The 23,298-nt window shown below is 33.0% G+C and overlaps 1 protein-coding gene across 2 annotated transcripts in view; it reads left to right on the top strand.

Annotated features, from left to right (window-relative positions):
• Positions 1–23,298, top strand: part of LOC145675948 (uncharacterized) — a 73,608-nt gene that overhangs the window by 16,192 nt on the left and 34,118 nt on the right. Inside the window, exon 2 of one of the 2 annotated variants that reach the window (XM_081746773.1) lies at positions 15,939–16,090. The exons of the other annotated variant lie outside the window; for it this stretch is intronic. The gene's annotated coding sequence lies outside the window, so the exon portion shown is untranslated. The remainder of the gene's footprint in view (positions 1–15,938; positions 16,091–23,298) is intronic. 2 annotated transcript variants of the gene reach the window in all.

Here is a 23,298-nt window from a genome sequence, read left to right as displayed (position 1 = left end):
CCACCCCCAGCTAGCCAAAGGTTACTATATATAAATAGGGAGAGAGATACCTATCGTAATATTAGTAATATGCGTAGTTTATATTAACTTGTTTTCGATTAGAAAAAAAGAGTATTCATCAAACTAGTTAAAGGAAATATGCCCCTTTCTCGCCTTATTTTTAGCACCTTTCCTCTTCCTTTTTTGCTATGAAAACTGCCCCTAAAAATCCTAGCCCTGACTATGACCAATTTTACATAATTTTATGCCTTTCACTTTGAAGCCAAAGGCAAAATTGTAGTATCAATTTAACCTTCGAGAAGTCTGAAGCTTACTGTTAAATGAAAATGTCTATTTCGAGCTTCTTGTTACTTTTATTAACAAGGTCAAAAGAGTCACATAATAAAGCATAATACAAAATTTTGAGTAGACTTTCTGCTTACTTGGTTCCCATTTACTTTACCTATAAATGCAGGTGTGTTCACTTTCTTTTTCCTCTCCCTTTCTTAGCAGTTATATGTGTGAAAAAGAAATAAACATGCAAATGCATTCCTTTATTTAATGTGTGCTTAAACTGGATATAAAAATAAAACTTAAAAGAGTCGGTCAATGACCTGCAGCATCGGAAGGGATGTGTGTGAAGAAGCTGTGCCAGTAGATCAGGCCGCTGCACTTTCTCCTATCTCCTTGGACTTTTACTCGAGCGACTGATCGGCAAGAGAAGAAAAGAAAAAAAAACAGGAATGTGGCTACAGATGGATGGATGGACTCAACCAAGGAAGGAAGGAAGGATGTGAACTGGTCTGCTTTCGTAGCTTTGGCTACCGTGACACGAATTCCGGCTTTTGATAAACACCCTGACTTCACATATCAACTAGAGAAAGAAGAAGAAATGACCACTATAATACAACTTTCTCACCGGCTTTCAGAAAGTGTCAACATCTGATGACCATCCACTTTGTACTATAAAAAGGATGCAGAAATCATTCCTCAAATCACACTCTTATATATATATTCATAGCTACAAACAACACAAAGTAACGACGTTATTTTCCGCTCACTTGAAGACGACATGACAGTGAAATTGTTTCTCCTATATGTCTTGTATTAAAACCAACATAATAGCGAGAGACGAAAAGGTTTAAATTTTCCTGTAAAGAAAATTTGATTAAATTAGGTCTCCATAGCTCGAAGGCATTGGATGTCTTCGAAGACATTTGTAGGATGACATACTAATACATTGGTCTGTTCATGAACTGTTAGGAAAAAAAAAGTCAATTACAATTTTTTTTGTCCTTGAGGCACAACTGTAAAATAAAACAAGTGCAGCAAATAGTAACAAAAAAGAATTATTTAGAAATTGGATTCATTTATTCTCAGTATATTTGCGTAAGTAGCTGCATCACTTCCTAGGATCAATAGATATGTCACAGGACTTCCCATTTAGAACAAGAAAAGTTCTTTCCAAAGCTTTATGTTTTAACCAATATAAATATTGCAATGAAAGAAAAATATCTTGGATTTTGTATTAGTATATATATATATATATATATATATATATATATATATATATATATATACGCAACATTCTGAATTGTTAGCAGTACTAAGTAATTAATCCAGTGTTGGTTCTGCCTAGCACTAACACATGTGTCTTATTTCTATGTAATTAATTATGACATATAAAGTGAGAAAGAAAGAAGCTGTTTCAGAAATAAAACAACAACTAGTCTATATCTATAAGGTTTAACTGTATTAAATAATTTACTGTGCTACAGTAAATATATTTTAACTATGAAAATCTAGCATCAGATTTTCTTTATGATTAAACTTGCCGTGTGAAAGTAAATAAAGTGCCGGATATAAATCAAGTCAATTCAAATCATAATCTACAGGCGTGTGAAATATTAGTCTAGAAATTTCTGACATTCATTTCCTTTCTATTGAAGGTGATCAAGTTAAATACAAAGGATGCTTCCAGGAAAACCATTATAATCAACATCAAAATAAAATAATCGTCCCCCTCTTATTCAATCAACATTGAAAGTTTTACATTTACATCTCAATTAAACTGATCATGTATTTAGAGCGGCCGTCAATGTTGTCTTACCAATATAATAGCTCCATGTGTTATTTCTATGGGCATATATTGGCTTTACTTGTATTATAGTTACACTTTCAAGTAATAGTATAGTATAAGTTAATATTTCATTCTTCTGATCAATAATATGGCATGTAGCCTTTCAACCCTTCTGTTGCCACATATAGTTTTACATACACGTTAAGTATATGTCAAAACGATATTGAATTGAATTATATACCTACAAACACAACACAATTGTCAATTTAGTCAAACTAAGTTATGAACAAATTTGGATTTTGGATAGAATTTGCATTTTTATATAAAGAAAGAACTAGCCGAAGATTTAAAATATATTATTAAATAGCAAATTAAGTACAGAAAGATTAAGAATATTGTTTTTGAAAATTTCTAAAAATACTGTACACTGAAGTGATTTGTTTTCAGCCTATCAAATTGATATATATATATATATATATATATATATATATATATATATATATATGATTGTTTCTTTCTACTATTATTGTGTTATAATACACTTACGGGTAAAAAGAATGAAATTTTGACTTGTGATTTCACGTTGTACAAAATCCACAAATAAATTATTGGGCTCAAATCAATTTAGCTACTGCAATCTTCATATCAATTCGTAAGTTAAGTTAGTACAAACATTTGATTATCATAAGCTACTTGATTTGAAGATGATATGTAAATTTTCTTCCAACTACTGTGTATGATTTTCAGATTTCTCTTGTAACTTGTATTTTACAGAATACGGTATATACAGCTTATATGCTATATAATATAATAGTGTATAAACCCTTATAACTAACATGTGTTTTCGTGTATTTTCAATTATCGTTTTCCATTGTGTGTTACCTCCATTCAAAGTAGGTAAAAATCTATAATACGGTACTAAAAAGAAAAAGTAAATATTATTATTGAAGATAGTGAATGGATTTCTGTATGCTTATTTTAATGTCTTTGTGAACTTTTGTGCTGTACATATAGTTTCCCATCATTTAACATATTTTTCTTTCATTTTTGAACCAATCTTTATGCAGCAACATTCTTTGTTCCACGCGTTACCAGATTTTTATCATCTTCAGACAAGTAGCACAATATAGCGTTGCATTTATATTTTCTATTAACATTCGACAATCGTTCTTAATGTATATATTCAAGATTTTTCATTTTAAGAAATTATATTTTTCCTCTTAGAAGTTATAACACACTTTTCCTTTAAAAAGTCAGACAAATCAGGTCTCCCAATGGTTATACAGTAAAATTGTAACACCTGCAGCCCATTTTTTATTCATTCGATTTGGTCGTACCACAGGTAATTGACCTCTCAGCAGTTGATGGGTGCTAATTCGAATTGACTAGGCTGAATCAGAATGTTGGATTCTGTCCAATTATTTTAAAGAAGATTGAATGTTATTTGCCGACTTGCTCTTCTTCGAAATCAACCGGAATTTCAAAGATGCCCAAGAGAATAACTTTTGTAGCAATGTGACATGATATAACATTTATTTCACTGAATGTCATCCTAATATTTTTATTTTAGTTCATAGTTCGACAACGCTTCTAGTACGGTCTCTTCAGCCGTATTGCAACTTGTATTATATTTAACTATCTTCTGCTGAACATTCCCAGCAGTATGTGCTTTTGTTAGATAATCTAGACGACTGCTCTGGTCGATCAGATTGAATCGATTCCAGAAAATAGAACTTCTTTGAATTCAGTTGAAAATCAATTAGTCGCATTCGATCATCAGACGATTCATTCGCAGTTCTACTTATGCAGTTCACTGGAATGAAAGGGTCTTTCAGTTCGATTGCATTGACCAGAAATATAATAAGTGAAAATGCTACTTAACGAAGTGTAAAGTGGATTTTGCACTGTAATATATGCTAAGGGTAATAATTGTTTAACATAATAATACTTATTACATAATATTATTATAAATACAAAAATTGCAGCTATTGTTTGCCATAGTACAGCAAGAAGCTGAATGTAGCTTATCCTTCCAAGATCTATCGTTGTTATTATTAAGATATATTCTGAATTGATCTGAATAGTTGGCTTGGAGTGAACGATAGTTTGAAAAGTCCTGTAATACACCCGTAAAAACAAAGTGTATTAAACTAAGATTTGACACACTGGTATTATTAAATGGTACTTTTGTACATAAAGCAGACTATTCGTATTTACTCCAGATACATAGTAGATCTGAATAAACATAAGAAACGACGCACGGAAAAATGTATATCTGAGATGAATTCTTAACGAGAACTATCTACTGCGTAAAAGCCAACAAAAAAAGCAATGCATACCGTGTTTGTATACTATTTTAATCCATCGTAATTAGTCTTGTAAAACGTTACCGAAACCAACAGACTTTATTACTCTCAAAGTATGTTGTATGTATAGAAATTAATCGAAAATGAAATCTTTTGAGTTTTACGTCCAACGGTTATGCCGGTTAGGCTAAAGGAGACGTTGATGATGAGTAATGAATGAAATGGTGGAATGAAGCAAGTAGGAGGAAACGGGAGAACCCGAGAAAACCCACGCACACGGTGTTTGTCCACCACAAAGTTCACTTGACGGGGCTGGGATCGAACCCAAGACCCCAAGCACCAGAGGTGAACGCTCTTCCACTGAGCCACCGCGGCCCTCAGAAATTAATCGAATTCGAAATTCCTACAAAATTAAAAGATTTTGTGCTCACTAATGAAGAAAACCAGGATTTTGCATTACAATGGTAATTACGATCAGAATCAATATGTTTTCAAATGGCATCATTTGGTATTTCTTTTTTTTTTAAGAAAAATCTTTCTAGTACCTCAAATACAGGCACACCAATGATAAAGTAAATCATTTTTTTATCTCGATAATGACTCTATCAAATTTGTTTATATTTTATAAATCAATATGTTATCAATGTCGAAAAATCTCGCTTCTTAAGTCAGACTGCCTTATATCGAGTTAAAGTTAATTAATTTATGCAAGTATAAGTGTGTCATGAATCCATAATTTGTCCGTTCTTTTGTAGGTGTTATACTTAAATCTAATTCTAATCTGTACTCTATCCCTTCGCTGCATGCACAGTGTCTCGGTAGTAGAGCGTTCTCCTTTGGTGCTAGGGGTCCCTAGTTCGATACTCCGTCATGTAAGTTGGTAGTGAACAGCATAATGTTCGTAGGTTCCCTCGAGGTTGTTTCATTTTCCCTCACATTCTCACTTCGCCAATTCTTTCATAACCACGCACTTTCATTAATCATCTGTCCTCTTTACCATAAAATACATACGCAATTGTAGGACAAAAACTAGAAATGTCATTTCATTTTCTCTCACTGTAGCTAGTTAATTTTCATTTCCAAATAATCTTCCGAATCACAGCAGAAAGGAAGAGGCTACTCTAGTCCCATTCTGCTGGCATCCTGGTACCGGCTTTCTGCATCAAGGTTTTCAGCTATAATTGTAGAATCTGCCTAGGATTAACTCTCAAATAAAATGCTATTAATTCCTTTACAATGTTTCATTATTCATTTGTATATTTAAGTTGTTAACGGACGAATATTTCAAAACAATCTTGAAAGCAGCTAACTTCAATCATCTGTTACTAATTAGCAAATTGGATGAGAAAGTTAGTGCCCTAGGGCCACTCATTTCATCCACACAAGCAATCTGTTTTCGTAATCTACTAAATATCGTAGAGGTATGCCAATACACCTTTTTAAGTTTTAAACTATATTAGATGTTTGATTTTACTTTGAAAAGCTTGTTTTTTGTTTAACCTGTACGAATGTCACGAAGAGGTGAATTTTAGATTCTCTGAAACAAATTTGACCAGTTTCACAGAACTTTTCAGAAGAATTCAAAGAAGTTTTTAGATATGTTAAAACTCCGTATAATCCAATATTCACCTCTTGTAAAGGTCATTCTGCTAGCAATGGCTAGCAAACATTGAAATTTGAACGCATTGCATTGGTTCGGATTTCACCTTAAATTGTTGATCCACGTCTTACATAGCCTCAGTACTGAAACGATAAGTTGAACTTCACTAACTAACAACTTTTGTAAATGTAAATGATCTCGAGATTAGTTCCAAAATGTCTTAAACGTACACATTTTTTTTTCGGGAGAGGATGTAAGTTCTAGGAGTAATTCTTAAAGATCACTTGTTTGTTCAGCAGTAATTTATAGCCTTTTCGACATCCAAACTATGAGACGTAATAGGTCTAAAGCTTGATGTGGGATCAAACTCGGGTCTCACGCACAGTTATATTTAACAAAAATCTTTATAACACTTGTCTTTTTCTTCCTAAATATCCAACGAATATACCTCTTGTTGAAAAACATAAATACCCTCAATATGCCCCGAGTTGTTGATCAGTTTGGACAACTTCCGTTATCTATTACGTATAGGCACAGATACGTTTGTATAATGGTTGATATATCTACAAGATATATTATAACTAAGTTACTATCAGATCTAAGTGCCGACTTGATTTCACAAGCAATTTAAGAGACAATTTTAAAGTACGGTATATCACAACAAATAGTGTTGCGTAGGTTATCATCTCATAAAGGAAAGCTAATACAAGAAATGGCAGATCCATTTGGAATATACCTACGTATTGCCGATACAGGTGCCCGTTTTTCAACAGGTTTAGCTGCACGCATGAACGATGTTGTTCAAAACATGACGTAGGCAAGAAAATGACGAATTGGTCTTTTATTTTACCTTCTGTGATGTTTACGTTAACCCCTTCAGTGTGTAATTTTCAGATGCGAACCGCTGTAAAAAGTGTATTTTTTTGAGAACTGGAATTCGTTACCTTTTAATAACTTTTGAACCTCTCAAGCAATCACAATGAAATTTTCGGTATTATGATCTTTGTTGCTTCTAATTAGCTACTATAACTTGTCATTGTCGTATTTATGGTTATCATCATCATCATCATGTGGCTAGGTTACACAAAATTTGGGAATGCCTCAAAAGATCAAGCCCAATTTTTCTGTGTGGTCTCTTGGGGTTCCTAGGTGAGCGCAAACTCGCTAAATATTGTCGGGAATACATTACTCATACTATGGGCAATTATATTCGCCATACGCAATACAAAATAGCTAAAGCAAAATGAAAGCGTATATATACGCCATCCGCACAGCAGGTGCGTTTTAAAGACACGAGTTAACTCGCCACCCACACTGAAGGGGTTAAATAGTCACTTTTATGAAGGAGCAAAATATAGTCCATTTTATCTATTACATTCTTATAATCCTAGAACATAGTTGGATAATTCTCTTAATATTCCATGTGAATATGAAGAGAATTAGACTAGATTGGAATACGTTAAAAAGGCTAGAGATATTGCTTTTAATAACTACAAAAGAAGTATAAAACAAGCGAAATACATTGAAAGAAAAGCTTAAAATTTAACTTTTGAACCAAGTCAAAATTGTTTATTATAGACATGGCCTAAAGATAAGGAATTCTAGCATGTTTTGCTAATAAATTCAGGACACGAGGTGAAATCTTAAAAAAAGTAAATTAAAATTTTCATAAAATCAAATATTTAGATCACAAAAATCAAAGAAGGATTGATACAGTTTAAGTCCACATAATGGACATATGTACGGAGATATTATTTTGTTTTATTTGTATGGCATACGCTTGATCTAGTTAAGTCATAAAGGTATGTAGCAATAAATCAGGGCCTATTTAACCTAAACAAATGCGTGAACTTCCACTTTTGCAATTTATTCATCTTTAAAGCAAAATCTTCCTGATGTCCCGGCCCAAACAAAGCGTATGACTAATCGGATGGTTTTAGTTGGATGATCACAACAGAGGCTCCGATTGCCTTATTTCTGTCTTTGTAGAATAAAGTTCGTTGCCTCTTAATTTCAGTAGCTACTAAATAGCTCCTTGTTGCTGAGCAAGACCGGAAATCAATCACCAAAGATACACCTCGTTTCTGTTACACAAAGCAGGAAATCTATTCATTTTACGGCTAACAACTTCATTTTTTAAATTTTTTATATTTTACAGATAAAAGTTACTAATCTAAAATTAACCAATTAAACCATACTTTTCACCTAAGGAATCCATGCAAGAGAAATGAGCATCAAGAGATAATTAAATAAATAGCATTGAACGCAAAGCTCTAATAACGGAACAAACATAAACAATCCAAGTGTTCTTTTCGCACTGGCTACGTTCCACTTGCTAGTCACTGTTTCAATATTATAATATACACGCTATCACGTTTTAAGAGTAGAACAAGGAAAAATGAGACACATGTTGTTAGTTCGTTAATTATAGTATTCAAGCATGAAACGTGAGCATACGCAAGCAATAACTAACAGCACTTTAAATAATGCATATATAAAAATAAAATATGTATATTTTTTCTTGCTTTCTTTTTATTATTTAAAACATAAGAACAACAAATTCACTAACCCCATTACCTGGGAATTTTACACTTAAATTCTTCCCGAGCATTCAGCACAACACTTTTCTTGTTTTCTTGAGGTTTATTGTTATTTTAAAAGATTGGCCTCAATTTCATGTACTTGTAATTAGCAAATGAAACAGCTATACTCCCACAATTTATATACGTACGTATGTTTTCCTCCTGTAAAGAATGGGAACAAAATCAAAATATGTGCTGTACATGATACGATACAATACACGTGACAGCTCTAGGAATATTGCAGAATAAAAGAAAAAGGATCAGTGAAGCAGGATGGAAGTTTATTTCACTATAATTGATGATTTATTATTTCAAACTTTATATATATATATATATATATATATATATATATATATATATATATATATATATATATATATATATATATATATATATATAACTTAATTGCTTAACTTTAGATTAGTAACTTTTATCTGGTAAATTGAAAGGTAAACGACTAAACTAAATGATTTAATTACATGTCAAAATGTTATTTTATTGTTGCTGGAGAAATGTTGTAGACTTGTAGACATGAGAGCTGAAGAAGAAAAAGGGTAACACACGTACAAAAAAATTTTAATTGTATTGCTTGTTTGGATATAGTTTTCCCTACTTCCTTAGCAGAACGGTATTTTTCCGTAAACATAAAAAAAAGTGCCAATATTTGGTGTTATCGTTCTCTATATGATATTCAAGTTGCGGCTTTCATATAACATATACTACAGGGCGATTCTTTTAAAACTCACGGATTTCATTTGGATCTAGAATTTCTAATTGAAGTCTGATTTTCATGTGGTTTGTGGCAAATGATCAAGGAAGGATGGGAGATTTATGGACTATGTTTACTAGTTTAAATTCATCGGGGATAATATCGACCACACCTCAAGAAAAACAGCAAATATTCTTCAGAGTACCTTACAATTGGAATGAAGTTTTGGATTTTTGAAGCTAAATTGCAGAATAAAAATTAGGTGTTAGTGAGAATACAACTTAAGTGTTAGTGGTAACACCCATAAATCACCCTGTATCAAATTTAATAGCTATAGCCGGTTTGTTGCAACAAACGACGGAGAGATTTCTTGGGTGACCTAAGGAGTAGATAAGTGACATCTTCTACAACACCCGCCTGCGGAGTTCGATGCTTCCCTGTCTCACTCAGAAGCGACCCTGTTTCTTCCAGTTTATTCACTAGCGACCATATTATGTTCCTGTCTGAAGCAGAATGTGAGACGAATTTGTTTCTAAATGCCCTTTGCGTAGCAACAACAGATTCCGATCTCCAAAAACTTGGAACGATAAACTCAAGTTGTTCCAAAGGGTACATTATTCTCACTATGTGCTGATCATACTCACACAGTAGCACAGAACTGTACAGAATAAATCCCAATTCAATGGCCCAGTTTCCTATTTCTTCTTGATCTTAAAGGGGTTGATGTCTAACGCAGGAAACTCAAATCTCCACACCACCTCGAACCTCATTCCAGTTGTAAGGTACACTGGGGAATATTCGCTGTTTTTCTTGAGGCATTGCCGCTATTACCACGGATGAATTTAAACCAGTAAACATAGTTCCATAAATCTCCCATCCTTCCTTGATCATTTGCCACAAACCGCTTGAAAATCGGACTTCAGTTAGAAATTCTGGACCCAAATCAAATCCGTAAGTTTAAAAAAAAATCACCCTGTATTTAGGGGGTATTCGTGCGCCAAAGTAGCGGTGCTCCTGCTTAAGTATTTGAGCGCAATCGACCCGGTTTTACTATTCTTCCTCCTAAAAAGTAGTAGAGAAGATCACCTTCTCCCCCACCCTTATCCAAAAAATATCGAGTTCTTACACTTATTTTCATGACAAATACATAGTAAACTACTTCACTTGGTAATCTGGAGGACGTTCTTTTTAAATGAAATCAGTCTACACCCGCTTACGCTTCTACATAAATTTGTTCTTTCAATCAAAGGGAAATACATTCTTTGCCGCTACAATTAGACCCTAATTATTTCAAGATGCTATTAATACTAAATTCTACTTCACAGCTTACGTTCTTAAAAGTATCATTATAGTATAATTAAAGCTTGATTTGTCAGTTTCAATGAAATATTAAGTCCTCCTTAACCATATCATGGATGGAATCTTCGCTCTAAAATTCTCCTGTGAGCAACTTTGTCCCAAAGGATATGAACACTGACGTGAATTCTGCTGGTTTATTCCCTAGGTAAGCAATATCTACTTTTAAATTCTTTAATTTGTTCAAAACTCCAATAACACTCTTCAGGGTACGACTTCAGATAAAATATTTAATTTATATCATATTCAGGGAGTGACCATGCTTCCAATGTCCCTGATTTCCCTAACTCCTGTAATATGTCTCCTGTAAAATCAACTTTGCTACGTAACTACTTTTAAAGTTTCTCAATGATTCTGAACCCTAATACCTTTCCTTCCTCCACACTTAGAATACAACTTGAATTAAAACATATTCTTTTTCCTATGTGTACACTTTCTATACAAATTTTTACTTATTACTTGGTATAAATATCACATTTCTCCTCTCTCCTAAAATTTCAATTGACAAACTTTGCATCACAACTCTAGGTTTTTGAAAACAATGAACGGAAAATCCAGCAAAACAAAGGTTTGCTCTGGTGTTTATTTACATCAAAAGGATAATCACATTTTAATACAAGAAATAAATAATCAATAATAAAGATTGATCACGAAGATAATTATCTTTTCCCGAATATCTGGAATTTTATACGCCAGCAGCAAAGAAAATAGTATGTCCACAAAAAGATATATTGACGATCCACACACACTTTTAACAATCTGCATTATGTTTAGCTTTCCAGACCAAGGTTCAGTAGCCCTTAATTCAAGGAACTCCTCAATCTGCTTCACTATGTTGGATCGCCATCGAAAATTTTGTGTGTTATTAACAATCAAACTTGGAACTTCCAGTGGTAATTATTAGGCACATGAATGATTAAGCACAAAACTAACATATAGATACAAAATTATTTGACCTTTGTCTCTTTTCCTTTGTTTTTCACTTCTTCTTTTCTTTTTCTTTTTAATACTTTTCGGACTTTTGAAGCTTTCTTCTCAAGGGGTGCCCTCTTAAAGTCTTGTTAATTCATTGCAAAATCCAGACCTGGCATTGCGTAACATAGCTTCCATTCCTATGGTATGTTTCTATAACCCTAAAAAGGTTGCTTTCGAATGATTTTTAGATTCATTAAATTTTGCAGTTATCTGTTTCATTTATAATGGCTGTCTATTTTTTCATGTTGAATGAATACAAAATTATAGTTAAGACTGATATAGAAAAATGTAATTTCATGGTTTTGGTGTTAAATTAGTCTGTTGTCTAACGTAATTTGAAAATTTTCTGTTGAATCAAAATTGATCAACTTAGTTCTTACTGAAAGTGGATTACCAAATATTTAAAGGAGGATCATATAAGGGATGAAAAAGATGGTGAAATAGAGCTGCATGTTATTATTGTAGAAAAAGGTACAATGGAAGATGTTTTCAACAGAAGTGTAACGTACGCAACCGAAACTTTGCTGCACTAAAGATATAAGCTAACAAATTATACAAATTTTGGTTAATACAGCTACGAAGATGCGAAATATTATGGATAAGTGAAATTAGAGGAAAATGCCCTAAGTATATGAAGATTATTCTTTGTAATGGAGTATATACATACATGTAAGATATATTCCTTTTAGATTACCTGTTAGATTACCTCCAATATCTTAATGCTTCTCTTTCGCACGACTCAACTAAATACAAATTTTAATGCAAAAATGTAAAATAAATCACAAAATAGTGTTGTCTTTAGTTAATATCTCAAATAAGTTATTCGTCTATGCTGCGAATCAGAAATAATCTTTCGTGTAACGAAAAAACAACGTATAAATCAGACCTTATCATGCAATATAAAACTAAATACTTTATGTTGTATAAGGGTTAAGACAGGGATATAGAAAGTCTTCTTATATGCGTTCACACTCTTTCATTCATTCATAACACGAGAACACGTGCTAACATGATGTCACATTGTTTGGACGGTTTACGTCCTATGAATATATATGTGTGATTTATCGTTTCACGATTAGAGGGCACAAAAATATAGTTAATAAAAATATTAATTTAAATTTAATTAATTTAAGGCTAATTACTCAATTAGGGATATTGAAAACACTGTACAGAACTTAAATACATCATTTCATATACACACATGATTTGTAATTAGAAACTGGGATCATTTTTGAAAGATTAAAAGAAATATGAGTCGTATGCAAAATGGAAAAGTGTTTTCATTTTAAAAAATATGCAATTTTCGAGATAAAACTGTAACAAAGTTTTAATATTCATACTTTGAACAGAATATTATTATCGAATGTTGGATATTGCAAATTGTCATGCACCTAGGTACTTGCACTGTATCTTGACTGTGCGAAAACCGTTCAGAAACACTCCTTGTTACGGTAAGGTACAAAAGTCTAAGTGGAAGCTATCATGGATCTTAAGTGCTTATAAGTAAACATACGTGCAAGACCTGATTCTGCTGTCTTTCAAAACAATAAATAAATAACACAATAAACACAACAATATAACTACAATACAATAAATTCACCCAATGTCACTTCCATTAATATATTCGGGAACAGGACTCTGTAATATATCTTCAGCGTTGAACTTGAGAGATATGTAAAACTCATGATACACTGGTGGGATGAACTTTACCATCATCATGAGATTTTCATATCTAACTTTCTGGATAGCTCTTCCGTGCATATATTTGAAATCCAACGCGGTTTGTTGCAGGAACGCCTGCTTCCCTTTTCCCCTACGACTCCAAGGCTCACATTCGAAATATGTGTATGTTATTTGAATGACTTGGCTACCTTTCTGAAATAGGATGCACATTGTTTCCCTTATACGGAACAATTCCCTGTCTTGCGTTTTCTTGCATATTGTCAAATGAGACCGCAAATTTGGTATCACCTGCATGTCTTGTGTTGTCATTTCGATAACGTTAAATCGCTGGTTTCGTAGTGCCTTCTTGATTAACGTGACCCACTGACATGAGATTAAACTGATTGGGTTTTCCTTTTTGCCTTGTCAACAACTCCGAAATCAGCATTACAAGCTAAGAACAAGAGTCTGGAACCAAAAATCGATGTTTATTGTTTCAAAATCGGTAGTTTCTAGTATGTACACTCATGTCTAAAATAATTGTCTCGTTATCTATAACTGTCTTCTTGTAAGAATATTTGATAATGATTATGCAGGGTACTTTTAATACTGATACTATGTGTATAATCAGTATAATCAGGAAATGTATATTTTTGTGGTAAATTTCATAGGAAAAGAATTATAAATGCGAAAATTAGAATGAGTAAAACAAAATGTTGGTAAATGGACACGAAAATTTTATTTTCGTTTTGTTGTTTATTTACTGCTCTTTTGACATAAAATTTGCTACATACATGTCTTTGTCAATTAAACACGTACTAACATTATAAGAAATTCCGGGCGAATTCGTTGTCAAATTATATTCCTATAACAACATATTTACAGACATGCAACAATAATTTTGGGCATGAGTATATAACCAGAGAGCCATTATGACAGAGTTTTTGTTCTGTCCCACGCATGAATCACTATAAACTATTAAATTATGTTTATTGTACAGATTTTGTGACAAGTTCATCATCACTTTGAGAATACAACTTCCAATTCCTCATTACCGCGAGAAGCGACAGATTCTGTCCAAACACACATGGTCGATGATTCGTCGTGGCAAAAATGAATACCAAAACAATATGTCCTTAACTGTTGCAAGTAAAGCACTGTGTCTGTGCTGATCTTCGGCGTCGAGAGTGCCTGTTCTAAGTCCATGGCTATGTAATTTGTTACTACCAACATTCCGGCAATTCTACTTGTCTGTACAAAAACACTAATATGCTGCCTCAGCTTTCCGAAGATCCGAGTAGTATTCAGGGGGCCTAGTCGGCATGTGCTGAAGTATATCACATGTTTTTCTTGGGTTGATACTTGGCATTTTAAATTCAAAATTTTAGTGTCGATATACATGTTGCTTCACAGGAGAAACGTTGTCTTCCGAACATTTAGCGACGTAAAAGTCATATATCTCTTACACAGACTTAACTGTCACGATGTATGAAATTTAGGATTTGAAGATCTGCTGTAGTGTGAACGGTACCTGGGGAAACATCTGATATGATTTTTCACAGTTTCCAATGTTTCTTTTGCAATGACACGGGATTTGTTACGATATTTAGCTCTTTCGTCTTCTTTGAGCGAAAATAGTACTTTTGTTGCCGTATTGTTATTCCCCACTGCCTTTCTTTCGCCTCGAGCGGTAGGTACACAGCCTTCGTTTAGCTATTCCACGCACAATGCAAAATGCACGTCTGCACACATTCATGTTGGATTCAGAAGGCAAACGCAATATATGACAGAACGTATTCGACCGCCGGGACACTGCAATTTTTCTATTCGTGACGTATACTCATTCACAATCTGATCTTCTAATGAGGCCAAAAAGATAAGCATTTTGTTTGTTGAAATCTATCATTTGACAAAATGGAATGAATATACTGTTCATTGTGGTAACATTTATATCCTTACATCGGCACCATTCACTTTCCCAACAAACAATATCACCTCTTTTCGGAGCTTCTACATGATTGCCAATGCGGCCAATATAACTCTTATCTGAGTTCCTCTTTTCCTTTACGTTCATTATCCTTCCATTGGTTTCGTTTCATTGTCTTTTTCGCGGTTTCAGAGACGAATTCTCCACAATAGAACACGGAACACTTTCCTGCTCAGATGCCATGATTCCTAAAACTTGTTCCATCGTCTTGTCAACAGAAAACGAAACAACACCCGTGATGGAACTATCTTCTGGCACAAGCTAATTACACCGACTTATCCAACGTTACATTATCATCGTCAGGATAAGCATTTTTAATGAATATGCTAAAGTGTAAAGGGAATAGGTCGTTCTTCCACTCAAATTTTCGAACATTTTGTTTTCATTTATTCAACTACACATATCTACATTAGTATTGTTCAATGACGCATGAAATTACGTCAGTAGATGGAGGAATGATAATACATTTCAGAAATGCTAATAACTCAGTTTTCCAAATTTTGTAGGATACACCGTTTTTACACGGAGTTCTTCAAATTTTGATGACTTTTTTAAATGTTACTTATTCATATTAGAATACAATAACATGATTCAGTGTATAATCCATGATTTGTTTGATTGTTTACTTGGGATGTAATGTGCCTTCTCAACATGAAGTTGTATAAAAGATGATACTACAGTTTAACGATATCTGATTCATAGGAATTAAACCTGGCTCGCAGAAGCAATGAATAATCGTCTCTCATAAAAAGAAGAAGAAGAAGTGTTTGCCTCTGCTAGTATGTTCATTTGATGCTTTTCCATTGCACATAAATCACAAAGAAAATACAACTTTCACAATCACAAACAGAACTGTAAGTACTCTATGCTCTTGCACCCTACACAGTAAAAATGGCTGTGTTAGTTCAACACAATAGTCTGTGTTACCTGAGTTATCTTAAATTTTGACTCAAAGCTGGTGTTAATTCAACTCCATCACACTTTGGAGTAAAATGTTAAAATGGTTGTCCGTAAATCAATTACCTAACATGACGAGGAGTCATTTTAGTGGCACACCATTGGCGTTGTTTATGTAGAGTTGTCAAACAACTACTTTTACAAGAACACTTTCCTTCTTATTAAGTGGATATGACATTTGAGAAGGGATAATAAAGTATGGCATATATTATCTTAGGAGTAGTTATGAGGAACGAAATGTAGTTGGCGATGAAGGGGAACAAAGTGAACATAGGAACAGAAGATGGAAGTGCTTCTACTAATGTAGATGTCAACAGAAAATTCGTACGCTCGCAAAACTATTTTCTTGATAAATTACTGCAAATGTAATACGGTGTTCATTCCCTTGCATAGCAAAAAATAAAAATTAATAAAAATTCTCAATGTCAATTACTTAGATATTTGTGATATCCTTGTAAGGCACTCTGCACTCTTAAAGTTACAGTATGTGCGCATCTATCTGATACAGAGGATTTTAAGGCAGATGTGATACCTTGCCAAGTAATTGCTCTTAACAAATGTAAGGTTTCCTTAAACCCTGATGAATAATACAGTTATTAATATTAATATCTTAATCTCGGACCTTTGATGTTGAAATAACAAGCTAAAGTGGTAGTCATGCTGGGACCATTGGCCTCTGTTAAAATTGAGTTGTTTTAACACAGTCATTTTTGCTGTGTAAGCTACATGCTACTGAAAGTTTTAACTATCTATTATGCTCCAAAAAAAGTTAAATAGAACGTTATCAAATTTATAGATGTTAAATATAAATTTCATTTTTAAAGAAAATGATATAGAAAGTGTAAATTAAATGATTAATTCTTTACTTTTGTGGATGGATTAAATTTTTCTTTCATATAGCGAATATACCGTGTTCGATATTTTCAGACATATCCAGAGAATATTCCTTAATACACTGAAATAGTGATGTCGTCATTTCCTCTTCATTACCATGATGATCGCCTTGTTTTTTTCTAAACAAATGCATTGAGCGGTAAGAATACTGTGAAGTATACTGTTAATAAGACAACTGTAGAATATTTTGAAGACAAAGTAAAGTTAGCGGGGGAAAGTACAGATTAACAATAGAGAGCCACTACTTAGAAAATTTACGAGTGAAATCTAGAAATTCACGAAGTAATATCTAAGAGACCTTTTTCTACAGGGACCACACCTCTAGGTAAACTGATAAATAGAAATTGCCAATGTAAGCCATTACCAAGTAATGCATAATAAACAAAAGCAACTATACGCAACGTAAAATCTACTGTGTTCAAAAATTCTTTTCAAATGGTTCACCCGTTTTTCGCCTGTTGATGATGAGACTGACAACCTCGAAGTCACTCTTATATATTGAGAAAAAAATAGAAATTTCGCTCCCTACTCCTTCTCTCGTTAAAAGTGGAATTTACGGAAATACTGTGACATATTTCCACTTTTTATTGAATAAGAAGTATATATATATATATATATATATATATATATATATATATATATATATATATAGATAGATAGATAGATAGATAGATAGATAGATAGATAGATAGATAGATAGATAGATATATATATATATATATATATATATATATATATATATATATCAAGTTACATGTACCTAACATGTCTCTAATCTAAAGGGATACCAAGATATGATGATCTTATTATAAGAATAGCAGCTTCTACCAATTTTTTCGCCGTCTTTTTCTTTCTTTCTAAGGGAAACATTAGAAACGCTTAAACATTTATTTAGTTATTTTAAATGACAAGTCTAAATACCGTCATTTTGAGATATGGTCATGTTTTTTTTTTTTTTTTTTTTTAAGAATATTGCAAACAATACTCTTTGTCTTTCTTCCTTTTTTCTCCTCTTCTAGGGAAAATATTTTTTAAAAAAACCTCTGAAACACGTATCTAATTATTTTAAGGCTGCAGACTACTAAATATTTTTGAAAAACTAATAATTTTTCTTTTGCCCGTTTCTCGTAAGTGGAAAGAGGTAATAAAATGTAACTTACCACAATAATAGATAATGTTATTCTACACCTGAAAATACAAATCGGAAGAATTTTCAGTGTTGCCATCCACAGAAATTACAGTGTGACCAGAATTTGAATTACTCAAAAATCTAGGTAAAGGCAGCGACTAGAAAAATGAATTCAACGGTAATTGATGACTTATCATGCTGCCTATCCTTCTTGTTTACTACTTTTTAAATAATGTTTCTATTTATTTTGTAATGACTTATTTATTTTGTAAGAATGTATGTAAGGTTTATAAAATAAATAGAAATATTATTTAAAAAGTAGTAAACAAGAAGGATAGAGAGCATGATAAGTCATCAATTACCGTTGAGTTTATTTTTCTAGTCGCTGCCTTTACCTAGATTTTTGAGTAATTCAAATTCTGGTCACACTGTTATTTCTATAGATGGCAACACTGAAAATTCTTTCGACCCGTATTTTCGGGTGTAAAATAGTAATATCTATTATTGTGGTAAGTTACATTTTGTTACCTCTTTCCACTTTCGAAAAACGGGCAAAAGAAAAATTATTAGTTTTTCAAAAATATTCAGTAGTCTGCCCCCTTAAATGGGAAGTCCATGTATCAAATTTCATGCCCCTACCCTTCAAAGATTTGGGGGATATGTACATTTTACTATAATAATTGCCACCCACATTTTCCTTTCTGTCAATTTTCTAAAAATTCCTTAGTGGTACCTTACGTCCCATATGCTATTCCTTGTCAAAATTTCAAGTTTCTACCTTAAGCGGTGGCCTGAGTGTTGGTCAGTCAGTCTATCACTCACTTACTCACTCTCTCAGGACTTCTTTTATACATAGAAACTAAACTAGCCTTCAGCTAGCTGCTGACCTCGCTTCCAGACCCCTGGATTTGCTCGACCTACGGGCTCGCACTTCTCATATCTGCATTTCGAGATAAAATCATCTTATTTGCAATCCACACTGTTTTCTTCAAGCTTTTCTTCTTTTCTCCTTGAAACATCAAAAATCGCTAAAACACGTATCTAATTATTTTAAATTGAAAGTTTAGACACCATTTTCCATGCCTCTAACCTTAAACGATTTCAAAATCTTATCTTAACAATTGCAATTCCGACACTTTTTTTATTACCTTGTGAGAGAAATATACAAAAAAATAAATAAAACGTACTTAATTATTTTAAACAAAAATCCTTAATACCAAATTTCATGTCTTCAACCTTAGCGAAATCCAAAGTATGGCCATCTAATTATAACAACTGTAATTCTATCCTTTTTCTTCCCTCCTTTTCTCTTCCCTTTTTTTAGGTGGCAACTCGTGGTGAAGTCGCTAACGCTCTCGCCTTTGGTGCTAGCAATTCCGGGTTCGATTCCCGGTGGAGATACTCGGGGGCATTCCTAGTGTAAGAGATTTTTCAGGCTAGCCATCTTCGGTGAGGTTTTCCTGGGTTTCCCTCAAATGGTGGATAGTACCTAACATAAAGGTCCCAGGCCGCTGCCTTCCCTCCCCAATCCTTTCTTCCTTCCCTTTCATCTAATTGTGTGATCGCCGAGGGACGTCATTCCTCATATACGTGACGGACTAAATGACCTTAGATGCCAACAGCCCAGAAATCTAATTCCTAATTCTTCCCCCCTTTTTTGGCACAAATATCAAAACATGGTGATACACATGTCTAATTATTTTAAATGGGAAGAACAAATATTGAAGTTTATGTTTATAACCTTAAGAGATTTCGAGATATCTGCATCTTTTTATAATAATTGTAATTCCCAACTCTTTCTCATCCTTTTTTTCTTCTCTTCTACGCCAAATATCAAAAAACGTTGAAAGACGTGTCTAATTATTTTAAATGGGAAGCCCATTTACCAAACTTCATATCTCTAACATTCACAGATTCCGAGATATGGATATTTTAAGCTAATAATTGCTCCCTTTCCAGTCAAATTCTAATATATATATATATATATATATATATATATATATATATTCTTAATTGGACCTTACATCACAAATCCTACGCTCTGTCCAAATTTCAAGTTTCTAGTCTAAGCGATTTAGCCTGGGTGTTGATCAATCAGTTAGTCAGTCAGGATTTATTTTATGTATAAACATGTTAGTACAGAATAGCATATATTCTTTTAATTGAGTGTAGGGGGAAGGATCTCACATTGTTTCTTAATGCTTCATATCGCTTAGAAATATATTCGAACGAAAATAAATTTCGAACGAAACTAGCAATAGAAAACTGTGTCCTATAGCTTAATATTAAAATCATTATGCCTAAAAAGGTATATGTGCTTTCATAATTGAAAAGTATAAATTAATAAATGAAGAAATTATTACATTCTTCTTGTTCTTATTACTATATATATATTAGTATTTTCTAAAGAACCTGAGGAATGAATCTACAGTATCAGCATACTGCTCTTGCGTTGCTCAATTATTTGCGGACTCAACTTTGGTGCGGGAGACAGTTAAAGTATGTGCGGTTCATTGAATGTCTACTTATCTAGAGATCCATGACCGGTCTTGAAAGAGGGCATTAAATTCCAAATGAACAAAGTAATTCACAGATCTAAATAGAGCACAAAGTACGCTTAAACAAGAATTTTAGAAATGATCCAAAAAATGGATCAAAAGATTGCTACCTTGGCTAAGAATTTTAGGAATGATCCAAAAATGGATCAAAAGATTGCTATCTTGGCTAAGAATTTTAGGAATGATCCAAAAAATACATCAAAAGATTACTATCTTGGCTAAGAATTTTAGGAATGATCCAAAAAATGCATCAAAAGATTGCTATCTTGGCCAGTAGTTAGTTTTTGGATCAGGTGCCACAAACTTCTTGAATGACCTCTAAATCGAGTTTTCGTACTTTTTGCGGAATAAGGACATCATACTGAGTTAACTAATAGTTTGGGTTTGGCTACGCTATATGTAGAGTTCTCCAGATATAAGGCCTACAAGAATTTTTTTGCCTGAAATATATTGGATGTTTTGATCCAAAAATGAATCTTTCGACACCTACAAATGTGTATTAAATTGAAGTGTTTGATATTACTTTCAGTCTTTGCCATCAAACTCCATTATTCTGGGTAAAATTGTGGAAACATACAATGAGATATAAACATATAATAAAAAAGGAAAACGTTAATAACTTTGAATTGCATACATATATACCTTGAAAAGCATGTCTTAAAAAGTAATGCAATAACAAAAGTAAACCACCAAGTGCATCATTTGTTATCATTGAACTCGAATTTGATATATGAATAGAAATGAAATAATATTTTCAACAAGACAGTTTGTATTTTAAATAGTATTTTCTGTGAGACAAAAATGTATTTTGGGTGATCTGCTATGAAATAAGTAGTGGTAGTCTTGTCATACATCATTTGATAACACACATATTGGTAACACCGTTTAGAAATTAGTTAATTTTAAGTCTATGACATTAAGGGATGGGGAGTAAACTACTAGTATATTAATCAAAATTAATATTTTTATTTGCAGCTGGGAAGTATACTTCTCAGGAATCAAATTCTAAACATGAAAAAAGACAGGAATCAAATTCCAAACATGAAAAAAGAAAGATTTTTAAAAAACTAAAAATCTTCAAGAATAAACTCGGGAACATGTTGCAGGATATATTTTTTCATGCAAAAAACAATTTCACATGCAATGGATATAAAAAGATCGTTTGTAGCATACGCAGGAAGTTAGATTAACAAATTCATTTACACTTTTTCCTTGCATTCGTCTTGGCACGTGCTTTTTTCCTTTGCGATTCCATGCTTCGTAGCTATGGTAGAGTGCATTTGCGGTATTTTCTGAAGGATTTGAAACGCGTGCGTAGCAACCAGCCGTAAGACCACAGACAATGAAGGGAAAAGGCTGACGGATGTTTGAAGACGTCAGGCAATCTTTCCTTTCCGGGTCATTTTCAGGCACGGCTTCGTATGTGGGTCCCTTGGATAGAAACTGTTAAAAGTGGGTGAATGACGACTATAAGTATAAACTTAGAAATGTTTGCTTGCTTGTTTGTTGGCATTAATGCATCTCTATTGGAAGTAGGCTTTACCTTGTAAACACTTCGTATTTATCCTTTTTAGCAAACTGTTTGCTTATATGCAATAAGAAGATGCATAAGTTGAAGGACATATCCGTGTGTTTTACTACAACTTTCAAAAATCAATCAAATACCATTATCATTTTTAGGTTTATATTTTTGAGATTAACATATCCATCGTCAAATCTTGAACTACTTCACTGCTAAAAAGAAAGCTTCAAGTAGAGAACACGATTTTTTTTTTAATTGCAGGCTTTAATACAGATATTTTTGTGAGGGATAAAATTAATATGTGAAGATCTGCACTCAGACACTTTTAGCTAAAGAACTTGTCTTGCTGAAGAGTAATATGTAATTGCGATTCAATTTTCCTTAGATTCCGTGAACCAGTTGCCCAACACTGGAAGGCAAGTTCCCCGCCCGGAAGAATCACTGGTATTATTATAGCCTTGTAGAACTGATCGAAACCTATTCAAGTGCTACAATTTAAAATTAATACTTTCTGATTAAGAAGAGAACGTTCAATTGTATCTATAATGAAACTGGGTTGTGTTAAAAGTTTAATATGTAAGCTTACTTGAAATCGTAACAATTAGTTGCTAATTACAAGAGCTTAAATGCTTTTTATTGAAAACAGTAATATAACGTAACTATATCCTGCATATTTTTTACTTGAGTCTCTCTGTTTATAGCCAAACTATAAAATGCATGAATTTGGAGATTCGAAGAATTGGAAATAAACAACATTATTTCAACGTAACTGTTTCTATGAGAAGATTGGGAAATGTGATTAGAGTCATATGATAATTGTAATTTGTGAAGTGAGATATACTAATATACTTTCATTGATTTTTCTTTGATCTTGCTGGATATTGCGCAAACTTAATTAATAGTCTTTTAACGATCCTTAACACACACACACACACACAGAGAGAGAGAGAGAGAGAGTCAGAGGAAGATTGCAGATGATTTTTCAAATGTTGAATGTTTAGT

The sequence above is a fragment of the Thermobia domestica genome, chromosome 2 (assembly GCF_964235325.1).
Source record: "Thermobia domestica chromosome 2, izTheDome1.hap1.1, whole genome shotgun sequence".
Lineage (NCBI taxonomy): Eukaryota > Metazoa > Arthropoda > Insecta > Zygentoma > Lepismatidae > Thermobia > Thermobia domestica.
The sequence above is the reverse complement of the archived record's forward strand: the minus strand, read 5'-3'. Positions and strand labels throughout refer to the sequence as shown.